This window comes from Perissodus microlepis, chromosome 19 (genome assembly GCF_051167445.1).
Source record: "Perissodus microlepis isolate ML-2025 ecotype Zambia chromosome 19, ASM5116744v1, whole genome shotgun sequence".
In the NCBI taxonomy this organism is placed as follows: Eukaryota; Metazoa; Chordata; class Actinopteri; order Cichliformes; family Cichlidae; genus Perissodus; species Perissodus microlepis.
Window position 1 is genome coordinate 24,913,429 of NC_140479.1, and position 16,857 is coordinate 24,930,285.

At 39.2% G+C, this 16,857-nt stretch overlaps 1 protein-coding gene across 1 annotated transcript in view; it reads left to right on the top strand.

Annotated features, from left to right (window-relative positions):
• The window catches only part of ltk (leukocyte receptor tyrosine kinase), a 73,343-nt gene that overhangs the window by 17,246 nt on the left and 39,240 nt on the right, over positions 1-16,857 (top strand). The gene's annotated exons all lie outside the window — the stretch shown is intronic.

The window sequence follows — 16,857 nt, forward strand, 5'->3', positions numbered from 1 at the left end:
AAATATGACTATCCAGAGTTGGGACCAGGAAGCAGAGTTGCAGTCTTACACGCCTCTCTGCAGCTTCTCTCCTCCTGCTACCCCCCCAAAAACCCATCTCCATAGAGACTGTGTCAGCTTCCAAAAAGACAAAAAACAAACTAAAAACCAGCAACAAACAACTTAAACATAAACAATTACAAAGAAAGAACAGTACAGTATCCACATCTGAACCAAAGAGTAAAACAGTGAAATGTGGATTATTAAATATTAGGTCTCTCTCCTCCAAGTCTCTGTTAGTACATGACTTAATAATTGATCAACAAATTGATTTACTCTGCCTTACAGAAACCTGGTTGCAGCAGGATGATTATGTTAGTTTAAATGAATCAACACCCCCGAGTCATTCTAACTACCAGAAACCTCGAAGCACAGGCCGAGGGGGCGGTGTGGCAGCAATTTTTCACACCAGCCTATTAATTAATGAAAGACCAAGACAGACTTTTAATTCATTTGAAAGCCTGATGCTTAACATTGTCCACCCCAGCTGTGAAACTCAGAAACCAGTCTTACTTGTTATTATCTATCGTCCACCTGGGCCTTACACAGAGTTTCTGTCTGATTTCTCAGACTTTATATCTAATTTAGTTCTGAGCTCAAATAAAATAATTATTGTGGGTGATTTTAACATCCATGTAGATGCTAAAAATGACAGCCTCAACATGGCATTTAGTCTGTTATTAGACTCAATTGGCTTCTCTCAAAATGTAAAAGAACCCACCCACCACTTTAATCACACTCTAGATCTTGTTTTAACATATGGCATAGAAACTGAACATTTAACAGTGTTTCCTGAAAACCCTCTCCTGTCTGATCATTTCCTGATAACATTTACATTTACAATAATTGATTACACAGCGGTGGAGAGTAGACTTTATCAAAGTAGATGTCTTTCTGAAAGCGCTGTAACTAAGTTTAAGAATATAATCCACCCACTGTTATCATCTTCAATGCCCTGTACCAACACAGAGCAGAGCAGCTATCTGAACGCTACCCCAACAGAGGTCGATTATCTTGTTAATAATTTCACCTCCTCACTACGTACGACTCTGGATACTGTAGCTCCAGTGAAAACTAAGGTCTCTAATCAGAAGTACCTGACTCCGTGGTATAATTCTCAAACACGTACCCTAAAGCAGATGACTCGTAATCTGGAGAGGAAATGGCGTGTCACAAATTTAGAGGATCATCATTTAGCCTGGAGAAATAGTTTGCTGCTTTATAAGAAAGCCCTCCGCAAAGCCAGAACATCTTACTATTCATCACTGATTGAAGAAAATAAGAACAACCCCAGGTTTCTCTTCAGCACTGTAGCCAGGCTGACAAACAGTCAGAGCTCTGTTGAGCCAACCATCCCTTTAACGTTAACTAGTAATGACTTCATGAACTTCTTCACAAATAAAATTTTTATCATTAGAGAAAAAATTACCAGTAATCATCCCACAGATGTAATATTATCTACAGCTACTCTTAGTACCATTGATGTTAAGTTAGACTCTTTTTCTCCAATTGATCTTTCTGAGTTAACTTCAATAATTACTTCCTCCAAACCATCAACGTGTCTTTTAGACCCCATTCCTACAAAACTGCTCAAAGAAGTCCTGCCATTGATTAATTCTTCGATCTTAAATATGATCAACCTATCTCTAATGGTCGGCTATGTACCACAGGCCTTCAAGCTGGCTGTGGTTAAACCTTTACTCAAAAAGCCATCTCTAGACCCAGCAGTCTTAGCTAATTATAGGCCAATCTCCAACCTTCCTTTCATATCAAAAATCCTTGAAAGAGTAGTTGTCAAACAGCTAACAGATCATCTGCAGAGGAATGGTTTATTTGAAGAGTTTCAGTCAGGTTTCAGAGCTCATCACAGCACAGAAACAGCTTTAGTGAAGGTTACAAATGATCTTCTTATGGCCTCTGACAGTGGACTCATCTCTGTGCTTGTCCTGCTAGACCTCAGTGCAGCGTTCGATACTGTTGACCATAATATCCTATTAGAGCGATTAGAACATGCTGTAGGTATTACAGGTACTGCACTGCAGTGGTTTGTATCATATCTATCTAATAGACTCCAATTTGTGCATGTAAATGGAGAGTCCTCTTCACACACTGAGGTCAATTATGGAGTTCCACAGGGTTCAGTGCTAGGACCAATTCTGTTTACATTATACATGCTTCCCTTAGGCAGCATCATTAGAAGACATAGCATACATTTTCACTGCTATGCAGATGACACCCAGCTCTATCTGTCCATGAAGCCAGATAACACACACCAATTAGTTAAACTGCAGGAATGTCTTAAAGACATAAAGACCTGGATGGCCGCTAACTTTCTGCTTCTTAATTCAGATAAAACTGAGGTTATTGTACTCGGCCCTGAAAATCTTAGAAATATGGTATCTAACCAGATTCATACTCTGGATGGCATTACCTTGGCCTCCAGTAATGCTGTGAGGAACCTTGGAGTCATTTTTGACCAGGACATGTCCTTCAACGCACATATTAAACAAATATGTAAGACTGCTTTCTTCCATTTGCGCAACATCTCTAAAATTAGAAATATCCTGTCTCAGAGTGACGCTGAAAAACTAGTTCATGCATTTATTACTTCCAGGCTGGACTACTGTAATTCATTATTATCAGGATGTCCAAAAAACTCGCTGAAAAGCCTTCAGCTAATCCAAAATGCTGCAGCAAGAGTACTGACAGGGACTAGAAGGAGAGAGCATATTTCTCCTGTTTTGGCTTCCCTTCATTGGCTTCCTATTAAGTCCAGAATTGAATTCAAAATCCTGCTCCTCACATACAAGGTCTTAAATAATCAGGCCCCATCTTATCTTAATGACCTTGTAGTACCATATCACCCTATTAGAGCACTTCGCTCTCGCTCTGCAGGCCTACTTTTGTTCCTAGAGTATTTAAAAGTAGAATGGGAGGCAGAGCCTTCAGTTTTCAGGCCCCTCTTCTGTGGAACCAGCTTCCAGTTTGGATTCGGGAGACAGAAACTATCTCTACTTTTAAGATTAGGCTTAAAACTTTCCTTTTTGCTAAAGCATATAGTTAGGGCTGGACCAGGTGACCCTGAATCCTCCCTTAGTTATGCTGCAATAGACGTAGGCTGCCGGGGGATTCCCATGATGCATTGAGTTTTTCCTTTCCAGTCACCTTTCTCACTCACTATGTATTAATAGACCTCTCTGCATTGAATCATATCTGTTATTAACCTTTGTCTCTCTTCCACAGCATGTCTTTTATCCTGTCTTCCTTCTCTCACCCCAACCGGTCGCAGCAGATGGCCGCCCCTCCCTGAGCCTGGTTCTGCCGGAGGTTTCTTCCTGTTAAAAGGGAGTTTTTCCTTCCCACTGTCGCCAAAGTGCTTGCTCATAGGGGGTCATATGATTGTTGGGTTTTTCTCTGTATCTATGAAGCACCTTGAGGCGACTTTTGTTGTGATTTGGCGCTATATAAATAAAATTGAATTGAAATTGAATTGAATTGAATTTCAAAAGGTGCAACTTTTCTTTGAAGGCAGACGGTCTCTGCTTGTAGTTTGTGCCACACTCTTCAGTTTCATTAACTCACTAATTAGTGAGGAGTTCGTGAGGAGCTTGCAAAACAAGTCAGCATCTTCCATACAAACTACCTCTGACCTCTGCAACCATAAGGAGGTTTCCAGTGAAACGCGGTATACTTCTTTCCAGACAATTTCTAAGAGCGACAGCAAGCAACCTCCTACGCCCACTTGCATTTCATCGGGGAGTTTTCCCTAGTGACTGGTGGTTATCAGAGGGTTACTGACCATCGTCTAGGTGTGTACACAACTGAAACTACTAAGTCAAGGCTAGAGAACTCCCTGTTCACCTCTTGTTTTTGCTATCATAGCTTAATGCCACCCCCACCAAGCTAAAGGCAGATAAATGTCTATTTTCTTGAGACCACGTTGTGGCTTAATGTATTTGGATAAGTCAGCAGTGTGAATAAATAACCCACCAGTCCATTTGAAACTAACGCAATAAACCAGATTTTGGTTTGGATTGTGCAGTTTTTATTTAATTTGCGTGATGGATTGTGTATTGCGGGCTACAAAAATGCATAGATGGCATATTTTTTTCTTCTATATGAACACCGTTTGAGATGTATGTAAAGAAGAAGGGCTTTTGGCATACTCTGACAAGAATGAAAATGTATTTACGAAAAACACAACTCATGTTAACGTAGTGAGAGTTTTTTACTGTCCTCATCACTCAAAGCTTTTATTCAGTTGATTTTCCGTCAAACTCCCATGTCCTTTTTCCATCTCAGCTAAACTGTGCCAAGCCACCTTGAATTGAAAGTCTTATTAGCTTGTGTCTATGCTGCTTTTAAGCTTTGTATTCATAATCGGGAAGGAAAAAACAGAAAATTGCATGTTGCGTTAAAATCTCTGTGTTTTGTTGAAAAGGGACTTTCTGGGAAGAAGCTGCATATCTCACACGATAGGCCAGTTAAATGAAGTCATGCTGCAGCCAATTAAATCATAAATTGAGTTATGGGTCTTAATTCCTAAATGCCAAAGGCTGATTCACTGCACATGAATGGGTCCTCAGAGGTCTGTGTGGATGCTGGCAAGACGTTCAAGCTCAGCAAAGGTGTGCATATTTTGACTTGGACATGTACAATCATCCATCTGTCTAGTTTTTATAAAAGAAAAATATAATATAATAGAGTCTCTTTATGGAATGTAGACAACCTCTTAGTCTCAATTTGCTGAGACACAGAGGTAGAGTTGAATCCAGAAGGTCTTTGGTTGCGATTTCCATCAGCACAAATGCAGTCCTGGTCATTAAAGCCTACTGGGTGAACATGGGTTAAGGTACTGGTGTGTATATATATTTTAAAAAAAGAGGAAGAAGATATTTCCATTTTTTATTCACTTCAAGTGACTAATGATTTGCCCCAGACCCATAAATTCATAACTGTTTAATTGCATTAAGGTGAAATTTTGGGTAAATGTGGGGGGTTTTCTCTTTCTCTTTGTTCTGACCCTGAGAAAGCCCCTTACTTTAAGTCTTCATTGTCTAAAAGCAAAAAGGTGTTTGGAGAGCAAACAGTGTTTTGTAATGTTAAGTATGAAGATGAATTTTCTTTTTAAGCCAGGGACAGCATAACTTGATTTTCTAGTGTGTTCTTTCAGGGAGCTGCCTCATTTGTCACCAGTTTTTTCTCATAACCTTGCCAGTGAATACTTTTTTTCCATGTTTTTTTTTGGTATCTCCACCTCTGAAGTCTTTCGGGTTTTTAAAGTTGCTTCTTGTGCAAGATCCAGACGAATTGTCACAAGACTTTGCTTTTTTTTCTAAAGTTTTACACCTTGAGAGAGTGGAAATAAGCAGAAGTGACGTCAGAAGTGCTGAATCCAAATTTTCTTGATAAAAAGTTGCTGAGTTTTGTCATTGGATACTTAATGCTTTCCTTATTTAAACAGATAAGATTCAGTTTGTTTTTGTACATCTCTCGTTTTCATCTGATAATTTGCGTCTCTAATATGAGGGTAAAATCAGGTCTGCATGTACCATTTTGACATAATCACACGAAAACTATCAATTCGCCTTCAGTTCAGTTCAGTTTTATTTATATAGTGGAAAGAATCAAAACAGCGGTCTCCTCAACGTGCTTGGTAAAGACCCTACAATAACACAAAGAAAAGCCCAATAATCCCAAGACCTCCCATGAACATGCACTTCTACAGGCACTTAAAAAGCAAATCACAGGTATAAATGGTAAAATCAACTGGAAGCACTCAGAGAGCGCAAACCTCCACCAAAGCAGCTCACTCTCTTGTGGTATTTACTTTTAAGGGAATAGTATTGTATTTTGTATATACTCATTTTATTTTCTTTGATCTTTTTAAACATACCGTAAGAAGTTTGTAGTGCTGTAATACTCAGATAAGGGTTAGCCTGACAGGTGTTTACTTTGATTATGCAAACATTATGTAGACGTAGGTAATGGGTAACAGATTTGTTAATAACTGGATACGAATAACTTGAGCTTATTATGTAATATTGAACTAGAGCATATTTCTAACTAACCAAGCAGCTCATTCTCTTTCTCTTAACAATACTTTTTTAAATGATCGATGACTTTATTGGGGTCAATTTTAAAGAAAGGTCAGAGGTCAAATGTGACATGATATTTGAATGCAAACTATAATGTCAAATGTAGTATCCCCATATACCAGTATCATTTCCTAAATGTTGCCGATACAAATAAAGGGAGGAGAATTTTGAGCATAGTTTTAAAGATAAAAGACATTTTATGAAAGTTTGACTTTATTTGACCTTAAAGAAGAGGCCAGAGGTCCAAAGTAATGGGATACTTAGAATCCCCATGCTGTATATCACTACCTACATCCCTAAATGTTCTCAATACAAACAATGGCAGTAAATATCTCTATATAGCATTATAATCACTTTGACCTTCTGTTCAGTCTGTTGACCTTAAAGAAGAGGAGGTCAGAGATCAAATGTCACATGTTATTTCAGATCTTTATCTTTATATGATACTTGTATGTTGACAATACCCACCACGCTTGTAAGTTATAGGACTTTTTGACAATTTTTGACCAATAAACCATTAAGTTGACTTTGAAGACCTTGGTGGGTGCAAGCCCATTTTTGATGGATTGTCAACACGACCCCACTCTGCACCCCTACAAAGTTTTATTCAGATACATTCGAAACTTTTCGAGCTCCTGCATTTACAGACAGAATGACACGCAGGCAAACCCTACCAAAAATATAACTGCCTTTGTGGAGGTAATGATGAGCTGCTTTGGGTTCAGTATCGTGGTGTCATTTGTATGCAGACTCACTCACGAGGTTTCCACCCTAGTGTTGTTAAAATTTTAAAAATAAAATTCCAGGAAAAAAACTGCAACAGAAAAATTAAGGAAGATTTTTTTTTTACTCTGCAAACAAGAGTATGTTTCCCATTTAAAACATTATTGTTGCTTCTATTGCTGCCACCTGTGCAAACATTAAAAGATATCTGCTTTCCATATGAGCAAAGGGGAGACAAAGTCCACAGTCGCTGTTGTGGACAAAACTGGATTCCTCAATTCATACGAAACTAATGTGATTCTTTGGATTGCCCTTTTTATTTGGCTAACTCGACAGCTGAAGTCTCTTATCCTATCAGATACACTTGTCAAATAAAAATTTGCACACAAAAAAATGAGACCTGTGGATTTCTTCCATACTTAAAGTGCAATAAGACCAGATATTTCCCTGCTTCATATTTTGGATAGTCACCGTCTCACATTTTCTGACATATTACCACAGCAATGCATATCATTTAGACACAAGCAGAACCAAAGCTTGACAGGCCTGTCATGCATAACAAGCAAACACTTTTTAGAGAAAGGGGACACTGTGGGAATATTTTCTGGTGGATTCTGACATGCTTTCGGTTAATATTCTTAAATCAGCAAACGCTGCGTTGACACATTTCCAACCTTAGAGTTTCAACAGGGAATTTACTGGCAAACGGTTGAGCTGAAACCCACAATGAAAAGCTTTAAAACAAAATGACTTGAGTAAGAAAATGTGCAGGTTTGGGTACAGCACTGTGCAAAAGTCTTGAGCCGCAACCTATTTCTCCATATTTTGCTAGGAAAATGCAAAATGTGAATCCATTTCTTGTTTAAAAGCTGGAATATTCATGTTGTACTGTATGCATTTAAAAAAAAAAAAAAAAACGCATTACACTGTATTGTACACAGTAGCACTGTATTTTTCTCTGATGCTTCAATATTCACCTGACTATTCAATAAATGGGAGCACAACCCTGAATGAAAGCCAGCAATTTGCTTCAATTTCCAGTAGTGATGACGGCTGTCCGCAGCTGTTCCCCATATGTCTACATGTTTATTTGGATACACGAAACCTGAAGACATTAAGGACAATTTCAGGGCCCTGAGTGAATTTTAATTTGCCTCTGCATGTCTAATACCTCTTCTTTCTAATGGCTTTGTTGATGACTGACATAAAATTAAAGTAGATTTATGGTTCAGGATCGTGCTGGTATGTACAAATGGTTTCCAAATATGTGTTTGTGTGTGTGCATGGAGCTAAATAGATGAGGTTTTGGCGACCTGGCATCAGACGGGAAGACAAAGTAAATTTTTATAGACTCAACTTTGATTTCTGTTGCTTTGTTCATTTCCTGTAACTTCTAATTAGGGCCACAGTCGCATCATAAGCCAGATATTGCATGAGTAACACGCTCTGTGATAGTTTCATTAAATTGAGCTGCTTGTCTGTAAGGAAGAAATGAAAGCACTGATAGCCGGAGGTGGTAGATTAAAGAAATGGATGGGGAAAACAACATTAACCATTCGTGTCTGTCGCTTTCCAGCAGTGTTTGTTTGTTGGTTGTTTTTTTTTAAAGAATTTAAACTTGAATCTTTCTGGTTTATGATGAAATATGTCATGTGGTTTGTTTGTAGCATCTGGTTAAGCCAGGGAAAACTTGGGGGATGTTTTGAAGCTATGTTAGCAAAAGTACGCCAAAGTTTAAGTTGCGAAAGTGGTGATGGCTTCCAGTGGGGTTAAGAACATTTCATGTTGTTCTTTGTCACACGTGAAAGAAAACTAAATAGAGATTTAGACTCTAGGTATGATTAGAGCAGCACTTTAAAGCTTTTTTCAACCATTCACAATATAATCAGAAGGGAGAGCATGCTCTGCCAAGGTAAATGGACTGCATTCAAAAAGCGCTCTTCTAGACTTATTGACCACCCAGAGCTCTTTACGCTGCAAGCCACATGCACCCACTCAAACACAGGCATGCAACACTTTTAACTGGGCTATACAATGCTTTTCCTATCATCAACACACACACAAACAAACTGACATGCACACACATCAATGGATGCATGTTTGGGAGAGGTTTGGTATCAGGCCTGAGGACACAAGCCACACTGAAGCAGCTGGGGATCAAACTACTGACTTTCCAATTAGTGTGTGACCTGCTCTCCCTACTGAGGCACAGTTGCCCCCAAAAAACACATTTTGCAGTTTTGATTCCCATTGCACCAAAACGCACTTACTTCTCTTGTTGAAGATGAAGAAGACGACCTTTCCTCTAAGTTCCATGACATTCAGCTTCCTCCTGACTACCGACACAGAGCGTGGCCTCGGCAGAAGAGTTATCTCAGGAGAAAGCATGATGCAGATGGACACTAGTTTTAGCTCCATGACAATAGAAGTAACTGACATTAAAGAAAATGTGACAAATCGCCGTGATATCGGAATAACAAGGACGCTTTCAGGAGCCATGTGTGGGAAGGGTTTTCCATGAGGGGTATTGACCAGACATGCTCTCTAAAGACAGTAAACTTTGTTAAAGGCTGTATTTTAACTAAAACCACAATCTTGCCCTTAACCTAACCAATTACTGTTTAGCTGAATCTAGGCAAGTGGTGACTGAAAACTGAATACAACAAAAGGAAAGAAAGCTTTCTGCCGAACAGCCTTTAGATCTGAAAGCCCTGAAGGCGGATTTCTCCCAGCGCTCTCCAATTCTAAATAAGTGCTTTTTCCTGTATAATCTGCGTCTAAGTCCCGTATTGTAGATCAGAGGAGAGGGTAATGGCTCCATTTGGTAGATCTGAGGGAGGAATACAAAACTCATGGAAAACTCCTTTGCCCCTTTTCTGTCTTCAATACGCTTTAACGCAGCAGATTTATTTGATGGCTGGAGCCTTTGTCTGTGGAGTGTGCATGTTCTCCCTTTGCCTGTGTCCATTTTGTCTGGGTGCTCTGGCCTCCTCACACAGTCCAATTAACTTGACATGCAGGTCAGGTTAATTGGCACGGATGTAAGGGCGAGTCTCTGTGTTAGCTCTGTGATGGACTGGTGAGCAGTCCAGGGTGCACACCGAATCTAATCCAGTGGCAGCCGGGATCGGCTCCAGTGCCCCCACAAACCCGTCTGAACAAGTGGCCAAGAGAACGGATGGATGGTTGGATTTATTTTATATTTTTGTCTGAAACATTGAAACTATGAAGGATGTTTATCTAAAGAGATGACTTCTATTTTAACACCAGCTTGCAGTATTTCTATCAAGCACTATGAACCATTTCTCTGAACCGACAAACCTTTTTTTTTTCTTTTTTTGGTAAAACCTACAGTAAGTGTCATTTCTAGTTGAACTATCCAGACATTTCTTCATAAACATGATAATAAATTGGGTTTCTTTTTTTTTTATTTCTACTCTCTACCAGTAGACCTTTGGGAAAACCCTTTAGCATCAAACAGGATCGTTGTGCCCTTCTTTAATATTCTGCAAAACTGTAGCTGCGTCAAGCTTAATGCAGCACTGAAGAAAAGAGTTGTTTGTCACTGTCCTGCTCTTTTCCTGACCATCTCTGCTGCAACTATTCAATAAAGGGCAAAGTGCCAAAAAGTGAAATGCAGAAATAACACAGCACTGTCTTTTCTCTTTCTTCTCACACACTCTAATTAGTTAGCTCCCCTTGCAGTCTTCAGCTGACACATCCTTCTACTTATTCATTTATTTCCTGTGTAGTTTTGTTCCATTTTCTCTTTCCTCTCCCCTAAGGTCGATGCAGATTTCTTTACCTGAAATTTAATATAAACTAAAGCCCATGTTAGGTTTTAAATATCTTTAAGCCGTTCAGCTTTTAGATTTTTATTAATGGCAGTAAAAGTGATTAAAAGAGAAACCGGCACATTAAGTTTTTTAACCTTTACCTTTTTTTTATAACCTTGTATCAGAGTCATGCTGGCTATCCAGGAATTATCAACCTCCTCTTTTTCCCAAAATGTCAGACTATTTTTTCTCCTGCCAAAGCCTATTCCTGTTGTTTTGTACTTTGTATTGTTTTGATAGCTGTTCTGAGTTCGCTCAAACTCATTTATGACATTTTCCTTTTACTTTTCTCTCCTTTTCTGATACTTTTCTGACAAAGCGCCAGCCAAAAGAACCCCACTCCAAAACGCTATCATCTCAACTGCACCATGAGTCATAACTAATTGAAAGTAATGTACTGTATGGACGTACACCAATCAGCGGCAACATTAAAACCACCTGCTTGAAATTGCCCTGGATCCTTCAAGATATGGACTGTCTGAGCCCTCGGAGTGTCCCCTGTGAGGTCACGCACCAAAACATTTGCAGCAGATCCTCTAAGTTTTGAAACGAGGCCTCGATGATAAGATTTGTTTCCACAGCACATCCCAAAAATGCTCGATTTCATTGAGATCTGGGGAAATTGGAGGCCCAGTCAATATCTTGAATACTTCCTGAGCTTTTTCTTTTTGAGCGAGCCAGTAAAGGGAATTGACTTGTATTCACCCAGACATCCAAATGGCGACAGGACACTTTCTTCTATCTCTCTGTGGTGTAGTTCTGAAGCTCTGCTTTTTAAATATGTAATAAACGGTGCGTTTTACAGCATTTTGGTTTTCACCACTTTGTGCCACCATAGCTCTTACACGGGTTCCAGTCACATGTGCCAGCCTTTGCCATTCACATGCACCAATTAGCCTTGGCTGACCATGCCCTTTACACTTTTCCATTTTACGTTCCACCAACAGTAATAACCCAGAGAACAGACTATAAATTGCTCCAGTAAAATCAATTGGAAATGAGTCCCTGCACATGAAAGCATAACATCCCCCCACTCACACGTGTATGTACTCTGCTAAATGACTTCCATGAATCCAGTCTCTAACTAATGATGTAATTTTACAGTCGGTTTTACGTCACTTTACTGTCACTGTTTCATCATTAGTCTCCCAGAAATGTTGCCCCCATCCCCAGTTAAGTAAGAAGGATCTCCAGCCACTTCATTGATTTTATTTTTTCTTCGCACACTTCTGCTTCTGGATTTGGTTTTGTGATTTAATCATACTTCTTAACTTGAAAGGAAGCACTACAAAAATAGGCAATGTGAGTAGTTGCTGGTTTTGTTTTATTACAGTGTATTTGGCTCATTTTCCCCCCCTTTCTTTGACATCCTCATAAATAAAATGCATAGTTCTGAGACCAATTTGCTCAAAACTGCACACTTGAAAGCAATTACAATGGTTAAAATGCACATGATAGTGATGCTAACAAGGACAGGGGTAAACTTGAGGACTTTTATTATGTGAATTTCATGTGAGGCATTACCTTTGAAGTTCTCTCTTTATCGTCCATATAGAAAATGAATAGAATAATATATGGCCTATGGTCAATTTTGATTGTGTTCTCATCTCATTATGAAATGAATTCCTCATGTAAGTGGCCTGTTTTGAAACTGAAAAAAAAACATTTTGTGTGAGAAAAATGCAAAAGCATGGTTCACTTTGGTGAATAAATTGTAGTGTGGGACATAAAATCCTAATAAGGTAATAAGGCAAAACATTTAGATCTAGTATTGTTTTTTCTGGGGGTGGGGAGGTGGGGCTTGTATTTCTTTCCATATCAGAACAATATTAGTTCCATATTTTATTCCTTTTTGATTAATCTCCTTCTAAACCACCATCTGTCTTCACTTCTGAACTTCTGAAATGCTGAACTTTCATTTCAATTATAGATCGTGGCTCTGTCTATAGCCAGTTCAGCTGTCATGTATCTTGGGAATGAAGGATAAAGGCCTGGTAGCGAATAAGAGATTTGAGAGGATAAGGACTTTATTAGGCGAGTGTGGAGAGATGAAGCTTCTTCCTACAAAGGATGATTCTGCATAATGCGCAAGGAGATGAATTGTAGGTACTTAATGTTTCCACACTCACTTTTTTTTATTTTTACCAGGTGTGAGAGCTGTGCAGAACTGTGTCATGTCCCACTGAGCTCTAGTGCTGTTTTAAAGGAGGTATAAATCCACCTAATCAGGTGTTACTTAAATAGTACACATATCTCTTTAAGAATATCTGTAGGAACTGCTGGATGGCTTACAATAAAACTTTAAGCAGATATTATTCTTTCCACTTTTGTTCCCTTTATTGGTTTTCTCAGATATATAGATCGTAAAAAAAACACACACATCTGGGATGTCACCCATTGCTGCATTACTGTTGTTGCTACGTTGAGTTATTGGAGCTAGATTTATTGAATGAGAAGTGGGAATACTAAGTTATCAGCTAACTACAATGGGGTTTGATAGCAAAGTGTAGCCATTAGCGCAAACCCACAAATAAATATCCGAATTTCACTCACCAGATTTAGAAAACTTCTTCACATTGGCTCTTAAGCCCATTAAGTGCACTAGCTACATATCATTTGACATGTAATTACATTTTTTTTTTTTTTTTTTTTAAATGCTCCTCAAATGCTCAAATTAGCTAAGGTGATGCCTAGTAGCAAAGTCTGGCAGGCACCAACCACAGACAAAATAGAAAGTGGTCGTAGCTACTGTGACATCAGCCATTGGTTTCTGAAGTCCTGTTTTGAAGCCTCAGCATGAGTGTTAATGCCATCGCCATCTTGGCTGCAATAAAACAGAGGCGACAAAGAGGGCGAGTATGACCATGAAACCATGCACCCACTGGCTAACAACTTAAGATTGCTAAATTGTTAGCTAGTGAGTGTGTGGTTTCATACCACAGATAATCCTCTATTGTTAAATATAACATTACCAAGATTTACTAAACACACTTAAAGTTGTATTCACTGTGCCAAAAAAAGAGTGACTGAGCCAATAAAGACTTAATAATAAAGAGTTGAAGTTGTTTTCCTTTAGACCAGCGGTCCCCAACCTTTTTTGCGCCACGGACCGGTTTATGTCCGACAATATTTTCACAGACTGGCTTTTAAGGTGTCACGGATAAATACAAAAAACCCCCCAAAAAAACAGTACTGGTACCAAAAAAAGGGGGATTTATTCAGAACACACGGGAAAAGACCCAGGGAAACCGAGTTAACGATAAAAACGATTTAAAAAAAGAACTATAAAAACCGATGAAAACCCTGAAAACCATAAATTTCACACCCGAGCCTCCACTCTCATGGCCCAGTACCAAACGACTCACAGACCTGTACCGGTCCGAGCCCCGTGGGTTGGCGACCGCTGCTTTAGACCACAGCTATCGCCATCTGGTGGCCTTCAGGTAGAATGCAGGTTCAAGGTACTTGTACACTGGCATGATTTTTCTGACCTGGAAACTACGTCCACGTTTTATACCATTATGGCACCAACCTATAACTCAAAACGTCCACACCCGTAATAATGCAAATTTTATTTTCAGCATTATTTGTGAGTTAAGTGAAAATTACCAGTAGACCCTAATCATGGTGAAAACGGAAGGTGGCATCTAAATAACACCAAAAGTGAAAAAAAATACTTTTTCAACATAATTGATTGATGATTCATTTGTTGGTCTGGAAGCAAAATTTGCTGCAAAACTACAAAACTCATTAGAGAGAGGGAGAAATGCCCTAAGTCAGGTGATGTGAAGATTTAGGCACAGGTAGAGAAAGAGAATCCAGGAGCGAGCGTGTAAATAGCATTAGGCAGTGCTCTGGTTGTACCCTCGCTTAGCTTAATTTAGCTCAGACATTTAAAGCATGCCACTTTCATGAGCACATGGAGAGCGAATGTGTTTATCCAAGTGCCGAGGCTGATGTAACAAATAGCTTTCGGCACTCAGAAACTAGCCTTGAAGATAAAAACTGTATAATTCATGGTCTGCTCATTAGAAAATTGCTCCGAGTCCTTCTGAAGCTGCAATTTTGGAGTTATTTGACTTGACAAGCAGCCAATATTCACACGTACGTTTTTAAAAAAGCTTTCTAGGCAGGCCCAGATGTTGTTGTTGTTGTTGTCACACATTTCCTGGTGGTGCAAAGCAAATCCTCTGAGAGGCCAGCGTATGCGATGGATGACAGAGCAGGAGAGAGGTAAGGAGATGGAGGCCAGGTTATCCACCTTATCATGATAAGGCCTGATGATAAGTTCCTTTGATTCTGGCTGCTCTTGCTTTTAAACAAAAGCTCACTCTTAATGGTTTCACTTCTGCTGAGTGACGGAGAGACAGCAAACTGGTGGCAAAGAGGCCCCTGCTAGTTTGCTGCCTTTTCTATTGAGCTGTTCAGATCTGCAACAAAGCCCCGTCCTTGAACTTAGCTAAACTACAACGCACAGCAGTTTTCTGACTCCACAGTACCTTGATAGAGAAACTAACAAGGGCAGGCTTTGCTTTCAACTGAGCTGACAGCTTTTAAAAGTTACACTCTCCTCAAAGGCCTTTGGTGCAGTAACAGTGTAGTCGGGGTCCTGGATTGTCATCAAAGAAACTCGCTGCCAGCAGATGATGATGCAGATAGTTCAGTAATTCTTTCATTTCCTTTCTAGCTTAAAAGAGAGTGTTTGGGTGTTTTTTTAAATTTGTATTTTCTTTTGTTCTTTATCTTTTAAATCCATACTGGACAAGATAAGAAAGGAGTTGGAGGGAGTAAAATAAAAAGTTTGGATTCTTGGGGGATTCCCAAGCTTATGTTAATAATAGCGGGTTAATTTTTTTTTTCTTCTTTTGGCTGAATCCTTTTCTTTTTTCCTACAGTTTAATTTTTCCTGTTTCCGTGCTCGGGACTATCCATAGCAGCTGTTATTCCATAATTATCAATAAATAGCAAGGCTGCCATTCATAGGCACGACCCCTCACCTCCTCATCATTAGCATCACTAACCGCTTTCAGTAAACAGCAATTTCAGCTATTGAATTTGTCCTGCTTGGCTTTTTTGACTTTGCCCTGCAGGCATCAGATAACAGTAATGCCACTGTTCAGGGGCCATTGCAACATTTGAGTTGTGACCCTCTAAGATATTATCATCTCCCTCATTGTCCACTCGTCATGCTAGTTAATACGTTGAATGTGACTTTTTCTTTCAGCTTGCGTCTCCAAAATAAGAGCATGTCTGTTGATTGTTGCTGCGAAGCAGTGAATGCTATTTCTGTATGTATATTTCCATTCATGTAAGAGTTTATCTACGAGGAGAAAAAGATAAAAAATATTATATTTTGGTGGTTGTGTGAGCATTTAAGCCTCAAGGCAAGCTGTCTTTGAAAGGGATGGAACGGGTGACAGTAAAAACATTTTGACTCAGCTACATCTAATAGACTGAGAGGTTGGTTTCACAATGAGCTGCAGAAAGTGCCACATGCTGGAAGAATTTCCAGTGTGTGGAGTTTCTTGCACAGCAGAAATAACTGATGTTTTTTTCATGGATTCGAGGCTTGTGTATCTAAAAGCGTTGGTTTACTGTTAAAGTTATTGTATCGCAGCAGTTTTATTCCTTTCCATGACTTTTGCTTGTATGTGAAGCGCTGCCAGAACCCCACTTTGTTTTATTAAAGGTCTCAGACAGATGCCAAAAAAAATAAGGAATCAAATAAAATAAAAGTTAAGCTGGGAAAGGGCCAGTTGGTAATTGCTTTCATTTTTCGTCTTGACATGTAAAGTCCTCTAATTCATGTGAAACTTCCTGCTAACAATATGTTTTCACACCTTTTGTTGCGGCGCTAACGAGGCAGCAGTGGAAACTCAGGGCAATTATGCGTCATACTAGTTTTTAGGTTTCCACAGCCTGGATTCAGACGACCACTTTGATGTTTTTCTTAACAGTGTTACACTTTGTTTCGTCTTGTTTGCAGCAGCATGGTTTATTGGTAGACGCTGCTGTAAACCTCCTTTATTTCAGCTATTCATACTAAATCTGAGTGTTTCTCTTTGACTCATCCATGAAAATTATTGATTCTGTTTATCAAAACAAAAAGATACACTGCCTGGCAACTTTGTTAGGTACACCTGCCAATCACAGCAACTTAA